Consider the following 20,708-nt stretch of genomic DNA (forward strand, 5'->3'; position numbering starts at 1 on the left):
CCAAATCCTTTGAAAGTTGTGTTAAATATGCTGAATCTTTGTATTCTCTCTCCCTCTCCCTCTCTCCCTCTCCCTCCCTCCCTCCCTCCCCCCCCTGCAGTTTAAGGATTAGCTCTGTTTCTTGTGAGATGTGCTGGATCAGTGCTTGTTGAGAATAAGCTGGTACAAGATTAGTAACAGCAGAACAACTATAACCTGTAGACTTCCTTAGTTTATGAACTGAAGTAACTTTATCACATTGGAGGTGCTTCCTCACATAGGCAAAAATAAAGAAAATAAAATATCTCGAAGCCTCAGAAATATTTCAGTAAACATAACATTTACTCCTAACTCAGATACAATTCAGAGATATAACAGGAAACTGCTTTTTGTCTTTCTTCAAAGTCATCAATGTGTCCTTAAACTTTGCCTATGAAAAGAAAACTTGCATATGTAATTCTCTGTCCATTCTCTCCACTGTGCATAAAATAGCAGACATTGCAGTCAAAACCTTCAAGAATTTACCTGTATTATGATTTGTAGTCAAAGTTCTTTTGGAAATCAAAAATACTAAATTAATAATATAATCATTGCTGTAGTTTTCCTTTACTCTTTCCTTTATGGTCATTGAAAATATCTTGTGTGCGTGTGTGTGTATGTGATTGCAATGATGGGATCATGATGCTAAAAAAAACAGGAGAAAAACAGGTCTTCCATAAAGGAGATCATTCTCCCAAAGAAAGCTCTGGAAAGTGATCTGAATTACACATAGAACTGAATTTTACTTAACTAAAAATAGCATTAGGGATTAACAACTTTTAAACCAAATGTCTTCAACAATTGTCTTCACCAGTTATAAAAACAAAACAAAACAACAACAACAACAAAACACCTTGCAGCCAAATAAGATAAAGTGTATGTGTGTTGCAGGAGGTATTCTACAAGAAAATCAACCCAGAAATTGGTGCTTCATAAGATAAGCTTCTCATCAACTATTATATCTTTTCCTGTTACACCCAAAGCTCTTCCTGCTAATGCATGTTCTCACACTTGCATCTATGCATGTAACAATTATTTTCTACTTTCATAGTCAGAATATCAGTTTATGGCATAAATTCTGCTGATTTACCAGTAAGAAGTTCTAATATACCCTGATTCTGATATCTTCTTGTTTAAAGGATAGAGGCTGCCTGATTACACAGCCATGAGAAATTAAACAGATATTTTAAAGTGAATAATCCCATTTGAAGGTTTTGTTTTGTTTTGTTTTCTCAAGAAAAAGATAGTAGTTATAAGGTGAAAAAGAAAAAGAAAAAAAAAAAGTAACTGAAACTGGACATACAGTTCCCAGTTGGTTTTTTTGTTTGTTTGTGGGTGTGTATTATTATTATTATTATTATTATTATAAAATATTAGGATTTGACAAGCCACATGACTTGTAAATTTCAAGCTGTTTGCTTCTTTTGACACAGTCAATTATTACTTACGTTTGCCTGCTATAGAGAGGAGGATACCAGTATTTTACTTTTATGTGTGAAAGAAGGATAAGACATGGACCAGAAAAAAAGAGATTCTAATAGATTCAAGATGTTGTTGAATGTTTAGAAATCCTGGTTTTCTTGGACAGGTGTGAAATCTTTCATATTTCGCATAGAAGATTTTAATTGTAATATGTAAAATATGTTGCAGCTACATTTATTTATGAATAGGTTTTGCTAGCAGTCTGTTGTGGTTTTGTTGTTCAGATTTTACAGTGAGATAATATCATAAATTTTAAGAAAATGCAGAAATATGATGTAGGTTAGATTAGAGTACAGTCAGACATGATCTCCTATAAGGAATTCATGAATATTTGAACAAAGTGATGCTGTGGACCTGCCTGGGTCTTCAATAGTACAAGAATATGAAAAGTAAACATTATTATTTATTCTGGTAAAATATGGAAAAACGTGAACAACTGTAATAAATTAGTCTCCTTTTCTTAAAATTAAAATTTATCTTTGATAGATAAGAGTTTATCTTTGTGTTGAAAATGCAAAATACTTGAAATATGTTTGACACTTTGGGCCTGAAATCGGAAAAGAATAAGGAACTTAATAGTATTCTGTTCTTTTGTACCTTCTTTCTTCATGAAGAGAGAGACAGGTTATGAAATGCACTAGATTTTCCAGACACTCTTTGTTACAGGGCAGGGGATAAAAAACATCCCAAGGTACCTCTCCTGTGAAAAGACCAAATGTTTTCCTTGCTACAAATTTCCTAATACTGTAGACTCTGCTCCATCTGCAGTTTCCTGTTTTATGTTTTGAGTAGCAGGAATTCTCTAGGCTCAACCTTGCCTTGTCTTCCAGAGACAGTTATTCCCTTCTTGGGGGTGGTTTTGTAGGAAAACACAAAACAGACTAGAATTATTAAATATTTTTCTCTATCACCAAGAAAATACTTAATACTCTACTAGTCATTTATCTTGTCAGAAGTGTTTTGCAACCTTTCTCCTGTCTTGAATACAGTTTCAGTCTTTCTTCATTTTGTCTTTTTCAAACCTATTCTTACACTTGATTTCACCATTATATATAATTTGGTTGTAGTATAACTGAAAGACTAGTTTATATGATCAAGACTGAATATCTCAGGTATACACATAAGATATGAATAATCTTTCATTTTTTAACTATATTCTGTCACTTATATACAAAACAAACGGGATGGGAAGAAAAACAGAATCTTAGGGAATGGAGACAGTATACCTTTTTATTTCACAAGGAAGGATAGTTAATTCATTATAATTCTTTTGGATTTGTTTTCCTGCCAGGGTAGAACCTTCAACATTATCTTTGAGAGTACATTTTGATAAGGGGTCCTGACTTATGTTGTGTTTTGGGAATGGAGTTAAAGAAAACAGGTGAGGAGCAGGGATCATACTATGTCTCAGTGTTTCCCAGCAGTTATGCAGTTTGTTGGGAAATTCTGTCAAATAATAATAACAATTAAAAACAAACAAACAAACAAACAAAACACAATGTAGTAAATTTCAATCATAGCTGCAGCTACAGATTCAGGAATCTACCTCCATGTTCTCAACATCATCTCAAAGATTTACCAGCCCTCTGTGCAGCAGGCATCTGAGGTTCAGGTGCACTATGCATATATGCCCCCTGGAAGTGCCTGCACTGCTGACAGTGGGGTGAAGACATACTTGCCTCCAGTCTTGACTGCATGAGTTGACTGCAAAACAGTCTGAATGCCTTCCACCTTTTTCCCATAAAATGTTCTTGAACCTCCATGCCAGTAAAGAACAAATAAGAACCCTGTGTGATAAACACTGTGTGATAAACTTTTTTTTTTTTAATATCAGAAATTTCATAAGGAGTGTTAAGAATTAATGAAAGCAAAATGTTCCAAGAATACTCTATTTGAAAAGTATGTTGAACAAGTTATTTGACAAATAATATGGTTGTGAGTTATTTAACAGCCTCCTAAACACAGTATTACAAATGGGTCTAGAATAACTATATTTTCTTTAGGTAACCATAAATAACTTTTCTAGGACTTTATGTTGTATATATGTGTATGTATTATATATAAAGTCTGTGTCTGGTTTTGATGTCTGATAAACATTGCTTCTGGTAATGGGATCATAAATTTGGCACCTTACTATCCATTTACTATGTGTAAGAACTGATTCTTATCCTCTTTCATTCATTTCAGTATTTTCTGCAGTGATACTTTTTATCAGGATTTCTTTTGTCACAATTGCTAACATGTTTTTCAGGGATATCAAATCAGGTTTAACATTTCTTTCTTGCTAGAATTCAGAACAAAATTCTTATCTGTACTCATTAAATTTAAATGCATGTCATGCACAGTCAAGACTTCTTTTTTATGTCAGATGGAAGATGCAGCCTGTTTAAATAAAAGTCGTCTAAGAAGAATGGTAACTTGAAGCAAAAAGTAGCATACAATATTTACTCTGTGCTGCTGCTAGCATCATACTATATTTAAATATTGGTTTGGTATTTCACCAATGGAGGACACTGCATGAAATACCTAATTTCTGTCTGCAGTATAAGAGTGAAGCTAAGTGTCGCAGCAGGCAAGCAACATGCCTGGAACCATCTGACCAGTATGAAACTTTATGATCCAGCCTGTATAAGAAATCATAGTTTTTCCCAGTCCAGTATTACCCTTCTCAGAGCTGGTCCCCCATACACAGTCAGTACTATTTCCTTAGAAGTACCTAGAAGTGTTTCTGGAAAATCGAGTAGAACTGAGCACAGAATATGTTCTCCAAGCCTAAGAGATGTCCATTTTATCTGTAACGTTTTTCTTTTATTTAGTGGTTTTTTTAGTGGCACCTGTACAATGGAAGAATGAATTGGCCTTTTAAGTCCTCCTCTTCAAACACCTGCAAAATAGTTTTGAATGAGGCCAGTTCATCACACTTGAAGTAATTCATCTACTAAAAATTACATGCTATATCTGACTGAAAAATATTTGCAGTTCCGGATTAAAAACATATCAGAAAGTAGCTGTTGTATCATCTCACACTGATTACAGCTCACTCTGCCTGCTTGGCTGAGATTTATGGTAAAATAAATATAAATTTATTTTTTAATGGAATTGATACATTATGAATTTGTAGTAAAACCATGAAAATGTAAGTGATAAAACGTAAAATGATTTGTTGGAGCTGTTTATATGACAGCCATCTGTGTGCCATACAGAAGCAATTGCTTAATTTCTGCCATTAAAAGTCACAGGTGTATGGGAGGACTTCCTCAGCTCAGAAGTCCTATGCTCGGAACAGAGTGAGGAAACTTCCCCTTGCCCTGAAACGCCCCTATGCAAAAGATATGATGCTCTGGGGCTCAAAAAAGGAGAGAGCATCAACAACAACTATGGTAATGGTCAAGACCCAGGAAACGAAAACTGCAAAAATGTAGAACAGCATACCGCTTGTTTAAGAACCATTTCCTCAAAAAAAAAAAAAAAAAGGTGTTGGTGATTGGAGATTCCTCTCTGAAAGGCACTGATGTGCCCTTCTGTAGCCCAGACAAGCCCTAGAGAAGGGTTTGCTGCCTGCCTGTGGCCCTCATTTGTGACATCACAAAGAGGCTACCACGCTTAGTTAAGCCGAAGGCCTATCACCCATTCCTGATCTTTCACATAGGGACAACTCAGGCTGTGATAAGGATACTCAGAAACATCAAAAGGAGATTTATATCTCGTGGAAAGATGCTGAAGGGATCAGAAGCACAAGTGGTGTTCTTCTCAGTCCTCCCAGCCAGAGACTGGGACCCACAGAGGAGGCAGCATATGGGTCAGGTGAATGACTGTGTGCGTAGCTGGTACCGTGTTCAGGGTTTCGAATTCTATGATCTTGGGCATGCTTTTGAGAGACAGGGCATGCTGACACGGGATGGGGTGCAAGTGACCAAGTGGGGCAGGAGCATTTTGGGCAGCGGGCTGGCTAGACTCATTAGCAGGGCTTTAAACTAGATACAGTGGGGGAAGGGGATGTACCTGTAAATGACACAAAAGAACCCCTGAATGCCAATACTATAGAAAACAGCAGGGAAACACTTGTGAATTATCCCATACGAATTAGGAAGGACTCCTCTAAAAAGGTGATGCATCCCATAATCCAGCTGTAATGCCCCTACATCAATGCATGCAGCATGGGAAACAAGCAATCTAGATAGGCAGTATCCACTGATCCCCTCTCATCTATCAAGAACAACATTTCATTTTAAAAGCTTAGCAAATTATTCAGGTAGAGCTGAAGTAGCTCAGCTGGGAGAGCATTAGACTGAAGATCTAAAGGTCCCTGGTTCAATCCCAGGCTTTAGCAATGTTTTGAGAATCGTAACTGTGAATCATCCCATACAAATTAGGAAGGACTCCTCTAAAAACGTCATGTGGCCCATAGCCCATGGCCCATAGCAAAATATATTAGAAAAAAATACAAAGTCGTAAAAAGCCTTTCAGTACAAATCATTTTTTCACTTTTATTTTGAAAAATAGTTGAGCTCTTATATAGAAAAATAGATTTGATATCTATCAACTCATTCCAAAAGTGTAGGCTGATTACTATAGTTTACTGAGTCTCCAGAGAAAAATTCAATTAACCTGCTGTTAAGGGCAAAAATCAGCTGCATAAACGTAGATGACTAGTGATATTTTCAGTGTTGTGTGGTATACAGTTGTCCATTCCAGAAAAGCACGTCCCCAGTAAGTCCCATATCATGTAGCAGCCACCAAAAAAATTTCAGATTCCTTCAAATAATCACAAGATAGCTGAGCTTGGAAAGGAACTCTGGAGGTCATTTGGTCCAACATCAGCCACCAGCCCCATCCCAAACTCAAGTTGAGCAACCTATAGCATTATGCAGGGGAATGTCCAGATATCTTTTGAGTATCTCCAAGAATGGAGACTCCACAACCTCTTAGGACAATCTGTGACAATACTCAGTCACCCTCACAGTAAAGAGGTGGTAAAGTAAAGATGTTCAGAAGGAAGCTTCTGTTTTTCGTTTTGTGCCCATTGCCTCTTGTCCTGGCACTGGGCACCAGTGAAAAGAGCTTGTCTCTGTCCTCTCTGCACTCTCCCTTCAGGTATTTATAGCTATTGAGAAGATCGTCCCTGAATCTTTTCTTTTCCACGCTGAGCAGTCTGAGCACTCAGCTTTTCCTCATAGGAGAGATGCTCCAGTCCCTTTGTCATCTTTGTGGCCCTGAGCACAACTCTCTCTGGTAGCTCCATGTCTCTCTTGTACTGGGGAGCCCACAGTTAGAAACATTACTCCAGATGTGGCCTCACCAGTGCTGAGAAGAGCAGAAGGATCACCTCTCTTGACCTGCTGGCAGCACTCCTCCTAGCACAGCCCAGGATGCTGTTGGCCTTTGCCTCTGACTCACATCAAACTCGTTATCCCCCAGACCCTTTTTTGCAAGGCTGCTTTCCAGCCTGTACTAGTGCAGAGGGTTGCTCCTCCCCAGGTGTAGGACTCTGCACTTCCCCTTGGTGAATTTCATGAGGTTCCTGACAGCCCGTTTCTGCTGCCTGTTGAGTTTCCTCTGGATAGCAGCATGACCCTCTGGTGTTAAGAGCCACTCCTCCCAGTTCTGTGTCCTCTGCAAACTTGATGACAGTACACTCTACCTCATTGTCCACATCATTAATAAAGATGTTAAACATTTTTATGTTTAACATAAAATGTTAATCTCAAGAAGAGAACGTTAATCTCTCAAGAAAGACATTTCATTTTAAAAGCTTATCAAATTACTCAGGCAGGGCTGAAGTAGCTCAGCTGGGAGAGCATTAGACTGAAGATCTAAAGGTCCCTGGTTCAATCCCGGGCTTCAGCAGTGTTTTGAGAATCATAGAATATCCTGAGTTGGAAGGACCCATAAGGATCATCAAGTCCAACTCCTGGCACCACAAAGGTCTACCCAAAAGTTTAGACCATGTGACTAAGTGCACAGTCCAATCTCTTCTTAAATTCAGACACGCTTGGTGCAGTGACTACTTCACTGGGGAGCCTGTTCCAGTGTGCGACCACTCTCTCGGTGAAGAACCTCTTCCTGTTGTCCAGCCTAAACCTCCCCTGCCTCAGCTTAACACCATTCCCGTGGGTCCTATCACTGGTGATAACGGAGAATAGGTCACCTGCCTCTCCACTCCCCCTCGCGAGGAAGTTGTAGACTGAATCATAACTGTGAATTGTCCAATACGAATTAGGAAGGACTCCTCTAAACAGGTGATGCGATCCATAACCCAGCTGAAGTGCCTACACCAATCCATGCAGCATGAGAAACAAGCAGGAGGAGTTGGAAAACAGTGCAATTAGACAAGTATGATCTAACTGCTGTAACAGAAACATGGTGGGACAAATCACACAGCTGCAACATTGGAATGGAGGGCTATAAGGTTTAACAGGAGAGACAGGCAGGGAAGGAAGGGTGGGGGTGTTGCCTTCTATGTTAAGAAATGAATAGATGGTGAAGAGTTGACTCTGAGAAACAGCCAAGAGCAGGTTGGGAGCCTGTGGGTAAAAATTAAGGACTGGACCAACAAAGGACCAGATATTAGAGAAACCAACCAGAGGAGAAGCATTACTGGTGCATGACCTGGTGCTCAACAATGCGGAGGGGCTCATTAAAGAGGTTATAACTGGAGGAAGCCTGGATTGCAGTGAACCCTGGACGAGTTTGTGATCTCAAGGGAAATGGGCCTGGCTAAGAGCAAAGTCAGGATCCTGAAATTCAGAAGAGCCAGCTTCCAGCTGTTCAAAGAATTAGTGGATGAGATCCCATGGGACACGGTCCTTAGGGACAGAGGATCTGATCGGAATTGGCAACTCTTTAAGGATATTTTCCTTGGAGCACAAGGGCTCTCTATTCCCATATGTAATAAATCAAGCAGGGTAGGCAGGAAACCAAAATGGCTGAACAAGGACATGCTGGTCAAACTCAGGCAAAAGAAGGAAATGCACAGATGGTGGAAACAGGGCCATCTGGCCTGGGAAGAGTACAGAAACGCTGTCCAAATATGTAGAGACAGGATGAAGAAACCCAGGGCACTGACAGTACTAAACTTGGCGAGGGATGCGAAGAATAATGAGAAGGGGTTCTACAGGTACACTGGCCACAAAAGAAAGACTGAGGAGTGTATACTGCTTCTGACAAACAAAGACCAGAGCAACTGGTAGCAATAGATATGGAGAAGTCTGAGGCACTTAACTTCTTTGCCTTGGTCTTCACTGGTGGTCAGGCTTCTCACATCTCTCAGGTTCCCAAACCTCTAGAAAGGGGCTGGGGGAGCAGTGTCCCTCCCACTGTAAGCAAAGAGCAAGTTCAGGACCTCCTGATGCAACTGAACAGCTACAAATCAATGGGCCACAATGACATGCATCCCAGAGTCCTGAGGGAATTGGCTGATATAGTCGCCAAGCCATTCTCCATCACATTTGAAAAATCATGGCAGTCAGGCAAAGTGCCCGGTGACTGAAAAAAGGGAAACATCACTCTCATTTTTAGAAAGGGTAGAATAGAAGACCTGGGGAACTACAGACTAGTGAACCCCACCTCTGTGCCTGGCAAGATCATGGAACGAATCCTCCTGGAGGCGATATTAAGGCACATGCAGGACAAGGAGGTGATCTGGGACAGCCAGCATAGTTTCAACAAGGGTAAAACAAGCCTGACCAATCTGGTGACGTCCTATGATGGGGTAACTGCATCAGTTGACTAGGGAAGACCAGCTGATGTCATTGACCCATATTTCTGTAAGGCCTTTGACACAGTCCAACATGACATCCTGATCTCTAGATTGGAGACATGGATTTGAAGGGTGGACCATTAGGTGGATAAGGAATTGTCTCAATGGCCACACCCAGATAGTAGTGGTCAATGGTTCTATGTCTAGGTGGAGACCGGTGACAAGCAGTGTCCCTCAGGGGTCTGTCTTCGAACCGGTGCTTTTCAGTGTGTTCATCAATGACATAGATGATGGGACTGAGTGCACCCTCAGCAAATTTGTGGACAACACCAAGCCGAGTGGTGCGGATGATACCAAAGAAGGAAGAGATGCCATTCAAAGGGACCTGGACAGGCTGGAGATGTGGGCCCATGCGAACTGAATGAGGTTCAACAAACCCAAGCGCAAGGTGCTTCACCTGGGTCCAGGCAATCCTAGACAGGAGTACAATCTGGGAGAATACATGGAGAACAGCCCTGTGGAGAGAGACCTGGTGGTTCTGTTGGACAAAAGGCTCGACAAGAGCCAGCGGTGTATGCTTGGCGCTGAGAAGACCAACCGCATCCTGGACTATATTAAAAAAGGTGTGACCAGCAGGTTGAAGGAGGTGATTGTCCCCCTCTACTTTGCCCTCATGGGGCCCCACTTAAGAGTGCTGCAACTAGGTTTGGGGCACCCAGCACAAGAAGCATGTGGACCTGTTAGAGAGAGTCCAGAGGAGGGCCACAAAGATGATCAGAGGGCTGGAGCACCTCTCCTATGAAGAAAGGCTGAGAGAGCTGGGGATGTTCAGCCTGGAGAAGAGACGGCTTTAGGGAGACCCCATTGCGGTCCTTGAAGTGTTCTTACAAAAAAGATGGAGAAGGACTCTTTACTCGGGTAGATAATGATAGGACAAGGGGGAGTGGTCTTAAAGTATAAGAGGGGAGATTTAGACTAGACATAAGGAGGAAATTCATCACTGTAAGGGTAGTGAGGCACTGGAACAGGTTGCTAAGAGAGGTCGTGGATGCCCCATCCCTGGAGGTGTTCAAGGCCAGGCTAGATGGGGCCTTGGACAGCCTGATCTAGTGGGTGGCATCCCTGCTTAAGGCAGGGGGCTTGGAACTAGATGATCTTTAAGGTCCCTTCCAACACAAGCCATTCTATGACACTCAAGCATGGCTTTTTATTTGTGAATTCAAGCTGACCTATCACTTTCATGTGCCTGCAAATGGTTTCCAGGATTAGTTGTTCCATTACCTTGACAGTAAGAAAACTAAAAAGGAACTGTTTAGGATAAGAGTACTAGCTAAAGAACAATTTAATTGTACCACTTACGCTAGCTTATATTTCTGAAAGAAAGAGTTCTCTTGACTTCATTGGACCTATAGTAATTTTTACCACTTAAAGAAGGTTTCGATTTGGAGATCACTAATGACTGAATCCATTAGTCCTTCTTCTTCCTCATTTGCTCACCTTTTAAAACAGCTTAATGTTTCATAATCTCAAAAAGATAAACATATTTTCAGGTGTTCTGGTAATGAAATCCCTAATTATCATATATTTATAACAGTAGGGTGAACAGTACTATCAAATACCATTAAAACAACAACAACAATTAATTTTCCACTGGGCTGTTGATATTACTGATGTACAGTGAAATGCATACCAAAACATTTATGTTCCTAAATTATAAATAAAGTTTCACAAGCTATTCTGGAACTTTCTAATTAAGAGCACCACCTTCCTACCCTCTCCCCCTTCCTCCCACCTCCCCATCCAATGCAGTAGTTATATACTTTTAAAATTACAGATTTTCACTTAAATTCTCACTTAATTTTTCTTCCAAGTACATCTTAGTAACTTAAGAAGATATTTTGGCTATTAAAAAAAAAAAAGGAATAAAAAATCATATTGCAGGATTACATCACACTGCTATGTGAAACACAAAGAAGACTTGTTTTACAATGATTTGTCTATTATATATATATATTATATATCTTTTCACAGACTTTTGTAAATTTACAAACTTTTTTTTTACCTTGGAATGTTTCTCACCTCAAAGTGAAGTGACTCACAAAATAAAGCTATTATTTTACCTGTTATTTATATAAATACTTAGTGATAACTTGGTATATATCAGAGGCTTGCAAACACATTTGTCACCCAATAGCATTACTACACAACAAATGAATGAGATCACTCCTGCAATTCACTTAAGCACTAAGTTCTACTAAAAATATAAGACGTAATTATAAATAATAATGATAATAATAAAGCAACGCCTGTGTACGGCAAGAGGTAGGTTTCTTTTAATGTTAGTGATGTTAAAAGTTAAGAATTATTTACTTTCACACCCTTTGTTTATGAATTCAATTCTCATGATTTAAGGAACCTTACGCATTTCTCCTAAAATCAACAACCATACTGAAAAACTGTGAAAGAAATCCTTCCTGGTGCAATTTGCAAGTTTGGAAAATATTCAGATCTCACTGATTTTGCATTATTTTGATCTTGTTTCATCTCCTGTTAAATGATTTCCTCCCAGGTGACTGCATTTTTCTCTACAGTATTTCTTCATTTAGATAGCAGTTTAATCTGCAAAACGTTATGTATAAAAATATATCCAAGGCCAGTAGGCATGTTTTGCTGGAAACTGGCACTTCAGCATTTAAGAAAGTTTCACAAGCTTCGTGGGTCACTTAGGGATGTATTCCAGTTCACCCTGGTCTATCTCACTAGCTTTCTAAGTATTATAAAAATCACAGAATCATAGAATAGTTAAGGTTGGAAAAGACCTTCAAGATCTTCTGTTCCAACCACCACCCTACCAGCAATGCTGCCCACTAACCCATGACCCTAAGCACCAGGTCCAACCTTTCCTTGAACACCCCCAAGGACAGTGACTCCACCACTTCCCTGGGCAACTCATTCCAGTGCCTGACTGCTCTTTCTGAGAAGAAATGTCTGCTAATTTCTAATCTAAACCTCCCCTGGTGCAACTTGAGGCCATTCCCTCTAGTCCTATTGCTGGTCATCTGCAAGAAGAGGCCGACCCCCAGTTCCCCACAACTTCTTTTCAGGTAGTTGTAGAGAACAATAAGGTCTCCCCTGAGCCTTCTCTTCTCCAGACTAAACAAACCCAGTTCCCTCAGCCGCTCCTCATAAGACTTGTGCTCTAGACCCTTCACCAGCTTCATAGCCCTTCCTCTGGACACTCTCCAGGGCCTCAGTGTCCTTCTTGTACTGAGGAGCCCAAAGCTGAACACAGTACTTGAGGTGCGGCCTCACCAGAGCAGAGTACAGGAGGACAATCACCTCCCTGATCCTGCTGATACAGGCCAGGATGCTGCTGGACTTCTTGGCCACCTGGGCACACAGCCTGCTCATGTTCAGGCAAGCATCAACCAGCACCCCCAGGTCCTTTTCCTCTGCACAGCTTTTGAGCCACTCTCCCCCAGGCCTGTATCACTGCATGGGGTTGTTGTGGCCAAAGTGCGGGACCTAGCACTTAACCATGTTGAACCTCATCCCATTGGCTTCTGACAATCGATCCAACCTGTCCAGGTCCCTCTGCAGGGCCTTCCCACCCTCTGGCAGATTGACACTTCCCCTAAGCTTGGTGTCCTCTGCAGACTTACTGAAGGTGCACTCAATCCACTCATCCAAATCCTGAATAATGATATTAAAGAGGATGGGCCCCAGCTCCGACCCCTGGGGAACACTGCTTGTGAATGGTTGCCAGCTGGATTTAACTCCATTCACCATTACTCTCTGGACCTGGCTGTTCATCTAGTTTTTAAGCCAGCAAAGAGTATACCTGTCCAAGCCATGGGCTGCCAGCTTCTCCAGGATAATACTATGGGAGACCGTGTCAAAGGCCTTGCTGAAGTCTAGGTAGACTATGTCAACGGGGTTTTCCTCATCCAACAGATGGGTCACTCGGTCATAGAAGGAGATGAGGTTGGTCAGACAGGACTTGCCTTTCATGAACCCATGCTGACTGAGCCTGATCTCCCAGTGGTCCCACATACATTGTGTGATTGCATTCAAGATGACCTGTTCCATCACCTTTCCTGGCACCGAGGTCAGGCTGACAGGCCTATAGTTACCTGGTTCTTCCTTATGACCCTTCTTATAGATGGGTGTCACATTAGTAAGTCTCCAGTCATCCGGCATCTCTCTAGATGACCATAACCGCTGATAGATGATGGAAAGTGGCCCAGCAATCACATCCATCAACTCCCTCAGCACCTTCGGGTGGATCCCATCTGTCCCCATGGACTTGTGACAGTCCAGGTGGAGCAGCAGGTCTTTAACTGTTTTCACCTGAACTGTCCAAATCAATACTAAATCATGCCTAGCTGGTAGAGATTGCAGAGTTCAAGGACTTAAAACAAGCAGACAAAAATCATTCAGCAAATAGCTTCATAGAAGATCTATAGAAAAACCATTGAATTAGGTGTTAGGGTCAGAGGGGTCCATAAACATTAACTAAAACATTAGCAAATAGAATTTTAGAACTAGTTTATATCAGGTCATTATCATTTAATTTCACATCCTTTCAGCTACAGTATAACCCCTTGTTTGGGGAAAACAAGCTATTTCTTCTTTCTCCAGCAGTTTGAAATAAATTGTTCTTAAATACACATCCCATTTTAATAACTTCTCTATTTACCAACTAAATTTGGATCCTCAATTCTGCATATTTGCAACAGCCAATATCACGGGAGTAAATTTGTTTCATACCTTTAAATTCTCTGTGGAGGAAGAATATTGTAGATACATTTGTAATCATTTTGGAAAAAAAAAATAAAAGGAGAAAAAAAAAGAAGAGACCTTTAATCTATTTCAGGGTTTTGTACTGTATTTGCCAGTAAAGCTTATACTGCAGTTTAACCTCTTGAAATATATATTTTTAATGCTCAGTGATCTACAGCAGTGAAATTATCAGACCAGGAGAAATGATATAACCTGTCTCATATAGTTCACCAATATATTTCCAAACATTAACAGGATTCATCTCCTGACCACCTTCCTAGAAGATGGTGGAAACAGTAGGTGATTCTTATTGCATTCATAATCATTCACTGTGGTGAGCAAGAGATATTAACAACAGTCTCATTATGAAGGAGATAGAGTCAACTTTAAGTTTCAGAAAAAAAAAGAAACAAAACACAACAGTCTTTCACAGGGAAATGGTTGGTTAAGAAAAATCTGCAGCTGATATTGTGAGAATGATATTATGCTTACCAGTAAGGCAATGCTTTAGTAAAAGTCTATTTGGACTAACAGAAATACGTATTCAAAAAAGAGATGGTTACCCCAACTTTGATCAAGGAGATAGAATGAAATTTTACCAATCTATTGGTAAAAGAAATAGACACAATAATGTCTGGTGTATATTGCAATCTTTCTAGGGATTACTAAAATTACATTTTTGTAGCATATTCTGTAATAGTTTTGTCTGTTTCTTTCCAATCTCTTTGACTTGTTCTTTACAAAGTTTCCTTTATCTCTTTTTGTACTACTTCAGCCTATCTCCCACAATTCCTCATAGCCTCTTCAAAGAAAGCTTCTAAGGAAATGTAGATAAAAATGAAAGCAAGCAACTTCTTACATTCTCATTTATGAAAGATGAGAAAGTATGCTTTCTCTATCTTTGTGGAGGCTATGGTGAGTTTTTTCCAACAGGAATTATGTCAGTGCAAGCTCCCCGTGCTGAGCCAAAATAATATTGCTTGTTAGGATTGAGGGAAATTAAATTAATTGAAACAGAGTAGAAGAATTTCAAGAAACAAATTATGTAGTTTATTCGCTTCATCCTGGGCATCTGTGGACCCTGATCTCAAGAATAATGTAAGGCTTTATGAAGATTTGTATAAAATGTACCTGACTTTTTTTTTTTTTCCCTACTACTTCCTTTTCCAGAGTGCAAAGATTTTGTTGCTGTTGTTAATGTACTGTGGTGATTTCTCCTTGTTTTAACTTTTCTTCATTTCATTTCCTAAACTGAAGGTTTGAAAACAGTACCTGTTTATCTTACGTTGCTAGATTAGGCCCTGCACGTTGCACTTTGCAACTGAATGAATCATGAAGTGAAATAAAACTTCACAGCAGGTCCTCAATTTTTATACTAACCTGGATTATATCGAGTGGATACGCAAGGCTCTTCAAACCCTTTGGAATCATGTATGACTGGAGTCACAATCTTCAAAAGCCACCAGTACTTTGAAGTTTTGTTATTTATTTTGTATTTGACAAAACTGTGATGGAATTGTGGAGAATGTAGTTTTAATTATGTGTTTAGGTACAGATGTCTTTTTGACTGAGTGTATTTTGTCTATGACTACATTCCACAGCTTTGAATCAAGGTGTTTTTTTTGTTTTGTTTTGTTTTTTTGTTTTCTTTTTCTTTTTTCCTATACAATTGACATGTTTATTTGAAACAGCTAAACTTGTGAAGGCACTTAAATAATTTGGAAAGGTTAAATAATACTGGAATTCTGTAGCTATCTTTTTATTATTGAATTACTTAACAATATTGATTATTATTTAACAGAATTGATTATAATTTAACAATAATCAATTCTGGACTTACATATTTAAGACTGAAGTAAAGAGAAACAAAACATTCCATGGTACTGCCATGGTTTTGGCTGGGACAGAGTAAATTTTTTTCATAAAAGCTCACACAGTGCTGTGGTTTGGATTCTTGTTGAAAATAGTGGTAATAACACATTGATGTTTTTGTTTGTTGCAGACTAGTGTTTTCATACAGACAAGGATTTTTCTGTTTCTCATGTTTCCCTGTCAGTGAGGAGGCTGGGGGTGCACAAGGAGCCGGGAGGGGACATAGCCAGGACAGATGACCCAAACTGGCCAAATGGATATCCCATACCATAAAGAGTCATGCTCACCAATAAAAGCTGGAATAAAGAAAAAGGAATGGGGGGACCTTAGGAGTGATGGCGTATGCCTTCCCAAGAAACCGTTACTCATGATGAGCCCTGCTTTCCTGGAAGTGACTGAAAACCTGCCTGCCGATGGGAAATAGTGAATGAATTCCTTGTTTTGCCTTGCTTGCACACATGGCTTTTGCTTTACTCAAACTGTCCTTATGTTAATCCATGAGTTAAAATAAACCATCTTAACACTTTTACCTTTCTGATTCTCTCCCCAGTCCCACCTTGAGAGAGTGAGCAAGCAGCTGTGTGGCACATAGCTGCCTGCTGGGGCTAAACCACAACAGGCACAGAAAGTCATTCAAACTTCCCTAGCTCTGACGTGAAACAAAATTTTAAAATAATCTATCATTATTAATGACTTAATGTTCTTACTAAATTTTTTAGCAAGGTATGTGATTAAAGATTAAAAAAAAAAGTCTTCTAAATATATTAAAATATTGAATATTATTGAATATATTATTTAGGAAAAAAACACACCAAAAATATATAGTTTCCTCTTGTTTTTTGTAAATATATATTCCTGTTAAATAAGAAATTGAATGACTGTTTTTAATAGTCAACTGTGTACAAGTACATTTCCAAATCAATATCAGTATCTTCAGTATTGTTCATTAAACAAGTATTTCTCTGTCATCCTGACATTCATTTACCACAACACCTACGTCTGTGTGATTTGTTTATTACAAAAGAAGAATGTTATTATTCTAGACTATTAAAGAACCATTTAATTTACTTGCTCTTCTAAGCAATTCACCTGGCAAGAGAAAAGCTTTAGGCTCTGCCTGCTGAGGCTTCTTCTCAGCTGGAACTTGGGAGCTCACCTGCGCAACTCCTGCACCATCGAAATGCCCAGTGTTCATGGCGACAGAAGGAAAGGTGCCTTGTGTTGGAAAACAATGCACAAGGGTAACAAACCTTCAAAATAATATGGAGGAAAAGTACCAAAGAAAAAATTTGTTAACAATTATAGAAATTGGCAGAGTATCATAACACTTTCAATGATAAATATTTTTTAACATGAATAGGAAGTTCAAATAGGAATTTGAATTAATAAAAAACCCTAGTCAGATATAGAAGGAAAGGCTGAGTATGTAGTTTTGATGACCATGTAATGACCACTACTGTACCCTAAAATGATCACTATGCAGAGCATTAAATAGAATATTCATTTTATGTTCCATAAGATTTTAGAAATCATTTAACAGTATCAAATGCAGAATATTTATAAATAATACATTATGCCAGCAGAAGAACCACTAATATTATAAAGGTTGTATCTAGAGATAAGACAGTACAGCTAAGGACAATTTACACTTAATTACACTTTGATTTTAGGTGTTTATCACACACACACAAAAAAAAAAAGTTTAGTACACAGGTTCAGGTGATAAAGGAAATATTTTGCCACTAAGAAGCCTTGCTGTCTTTTATGTGTAAAACATGTCCCTTTAAATAATTTTTATTATAAAAGTCAGTCTAAAATTTGCTATGCAGACACAGATAAACTTATAAATTCATATATATCTCCCTTACATAAATTGGATTAAATATAGATACTTCAACATCCAAAACTTTTCACAATGGGGCACCAAAAATTGCAAATGCATGAGTTAATAGAAAGCTAAAGTAATAATCTGTTATTATTAATTATTAGATTTTTCAAGCTTTTCAAAATTAAAAAAAAAATCTAGCAATAAACTAATGAATCCAAAAATTAACTTTAAACATCAAATAATTTTACTGATTTAGACATCTTTATTCCACAGAAGTCAATGACATAAAACAATCTCCCTTTATTTTTAAAATTAAATGGTCCAATTCTAATTTATTTAATTAATTTATTTATTTATTTTAATTAGATATAGCAATAGTAGTAGGGGGGTTGGACATGATGATCTCTGGAGGTCCCTTCCAACCCCTACAATTCTGTGATACTGTAAAACTATGCATACTAAGCTCAATTTTCCAGATGAACTTAAATTCCCTCAGCACAATGTGAAATTTCATTCTTAGAACTGAAACACAGAGAAAAAGACTGTTGAGTAACCAAAAGTGATGTAAAAGCTAAATGAATCAAATTGAAATCAAAGGGTTCGCTCCACACTTCTGACAGACAACTTTTACAACTGGAAACTTTAAACAGCCAATTAGTTAATGTACTGCTCTTTGCTCTGAAATGACATGTTAATGCTTCAATTTTGACTGAAACACTCTTCTAGTTGTAAAATCACTCAAATTTTTCACCTAGTCAGAATACCACTGGCATTCACCAGACAAGGAACAGAAAACCAAATTTTTGGTCCCATATCTTCCAGTTTGACTGTTTACATGGAGACCAATGACCCTGAGATACAAGCCTGCATGCAAGAACCTTGTATCATTCAGAACTCAGAAGTGATCTGCTTGTCTCCCTGAAGTAGTTTTTAAAAAAGTGTGCTTAACCTTAAATGTTTATGCCCTCCAGCAAGCCTTGGGCAGAAACCAACCATGGAGGTTTTATAGGGAGCAAAACAAATAAACCTGAATGCCAGAGTACATAAATGTTTTTGCTTTATTAACATACTCCACTGGGAGAACAACATTTTCATATTGTCTATGCTAGAGAAACAAAAAAGAGATTAAAATATTGGCCTGTTCACTTTGTGTCTGTAATCTTCTTCGACTGATTTCTTAGGCCATTATGTCTGGGTGATTTATATAAATGGCTACTTTCAGAGATACTGAATTAGCTTGCACATAGAATCATAGAACCATAGAACCCAATGCTTTGGTTTGGAAGGGACATTAAAAATCACCTAATTCCACCCTGACTGCCATGGGCAGGGACACCTCCCACTAGACCAAGCTGCTCAAAGCCCCATCCAACCTGGCCTTGAACACTTCCAGGGATGGAGCATCCACAGTTTCTCTGTGCAACCTGTTCCAGTGCCTCACTACTCTCTGAGTAAAGAATTTCTTCCTAATATCTAATCTAAATCTACCCTCTTTTAGTTTAAACCCTTATTCCTTGTCCTGTCACTACACCATCTGATAAAGAGTCCATCTCCAACTTGTAGGCCTTCCTGTAGGCCGGACTTCTAGGTACTGGAAGACTGCTTTAAGGTCTTCCCAGAGCCTTCATCCTCTTCTCCAGGCTGAACATGAAGTGCATTTTTTGTTGTTACTGTTCATCCATATAGTGGCTTATTCCTGTTCCTATTTAAGTCAACGAGAATAATTGTTTGTTTGTTTGTTTTTTGTTTGTTTGTTTTTTTTTTTTTTCCTCCTTACCTGCCACAAACCCCTTCACAGGCACCTGCTCTGTGAAGGGGATTTCTGCAGGGACTCTTTTTGTGGTGGTAGAGTGTGGAAGTGAAACTATATGTTGCAGCAGGAGTGCAGCTCTGAAATGATTCCCCCTTATTTCACTGAAGCAGAGGACATGGTCTACTGCAGAGTTTAATTCTGTTCTCATTTATACTCATATAAATCCAAGGAAATAATAAATGAAAATGTAATTCAAATAGAATTATCTTTTATGGGATCCTTTCTACAATTATTATATGTATCACTCAAGACCATATGTGGATGTGCTCATTCTGAACACAGTCAGTTAAAACAAGTTCTGAGATATGAACCATATCATGACTGTAATAAAAGAAAACGAAAAAAAAAAATCCAGTGGAAGCTAAATAAATCTCCTTTTCTTCTCCTTGGGGAAGTTTTTATTTTAAATCATGTTCAAAGACTTACAGGAATAAGTCCATATATTAAAGGCTAACCATTAATTATACCTGAAGAATAATTATTGATCTTGGAGCTAAGTTGTCCCTAAAAAGAGCTGAACATCAAAGCAAACACTAAGGAAATCTGAATATATACAGAGACTCAGATACTGCATTCATGATATTTCAGTTGAATATTGATGTCTCAGTAGTAATGCTTATTCTAAGCTGCAGTGAGTCCCTGATTATAACCCCAAACACTGCAGATGTGTCATATGCAATACATGCCATTTTGCACTTAATTTTCTTCCAGTGACTTTAAACTGAAGTCTGATGTTAGTTTTCTTCCTTGGATTGGTGTGAAGAAGTTATAACTTTACTGAAGTCCAAAGTCACGCTTCACAAAGAACAGAAAATTAGACTTGTCCTTTGTTACAGCTGCAAAGCAATAGCACAAGGATAAGAAACTAACACAAGGTTTTGTATTGCTCTTCGTTGTTGTAACCTATAGTTTTCTGTTTTCAAAGCAATTTCTGTATGATGGAATTCAACCTTAAGTTCAGCTTCAAGCTGGGTCTAGTGCAATTCCAATACTGCTGGTACTTTTGGAAGAAAGCCCAGGTGGTTTTAAGCATTGTATACTGTAAAAAAAAAAAAAAAAAAAAAAAAAGTAATTTGCTCTGCACACTGCATGAGATTAGGTATTGCTCGTTTCCACAAAATGTTTAGTATTTATACAACAGACTTTATTTATCTTCCCAATTTTTATTATAGAGAGATACAGAAATAAACATTCTTCGCTAAGACAAAACTAAC

The 20,708-nt window shown here is 38.6% G+C and overlaps 2 non-coding genes across 2 annotated transcripts; both read left to right on the forward strand.

Annotated features, from left to right (window-relative positions):
• Nucleotides 1–5,757: 5,757 nt before the first annotated feature.
• On the forward strand, nt 5,758–5,830 carry TRNAF-GAA (transfer RNA phenylalanine (anticodon GAA)). Its single transcript has one exon. It is a non-coding gene; the product is annotated as a tRNA-Phe (tRNA).
• A 1,444-nt stretch (nt 5,831–7,274) lies between these two features.
• On the forward strand, nt 7,275–7,347 carry TRNAF-GAA (transfer RNA phenylalanine (anticodon GAA)). The gene has a single exon. It is a non-coding gene; the product is annotated as a tRNA-Phe (tRNA).
• Nucleotides 7,348–20,708: the final 13,361 nt, after the last annotated feature.

Source organism: Cygnus atratus, chromosome 1, assembly GCF_013377495.2.
Source record: "Cygnus atratus isolate AKBS03 ecotype Queensland, Australia chromosome 1, CAtr_DNAZoo_HiC_assembly, whole genome shotgun sequence".
Taxonomy (NCBI): Eukaryota; Metazoa; Chordata; class Aves; order Anseriformes; family Anatidae; genus Cygnus; species Cygnus atratus.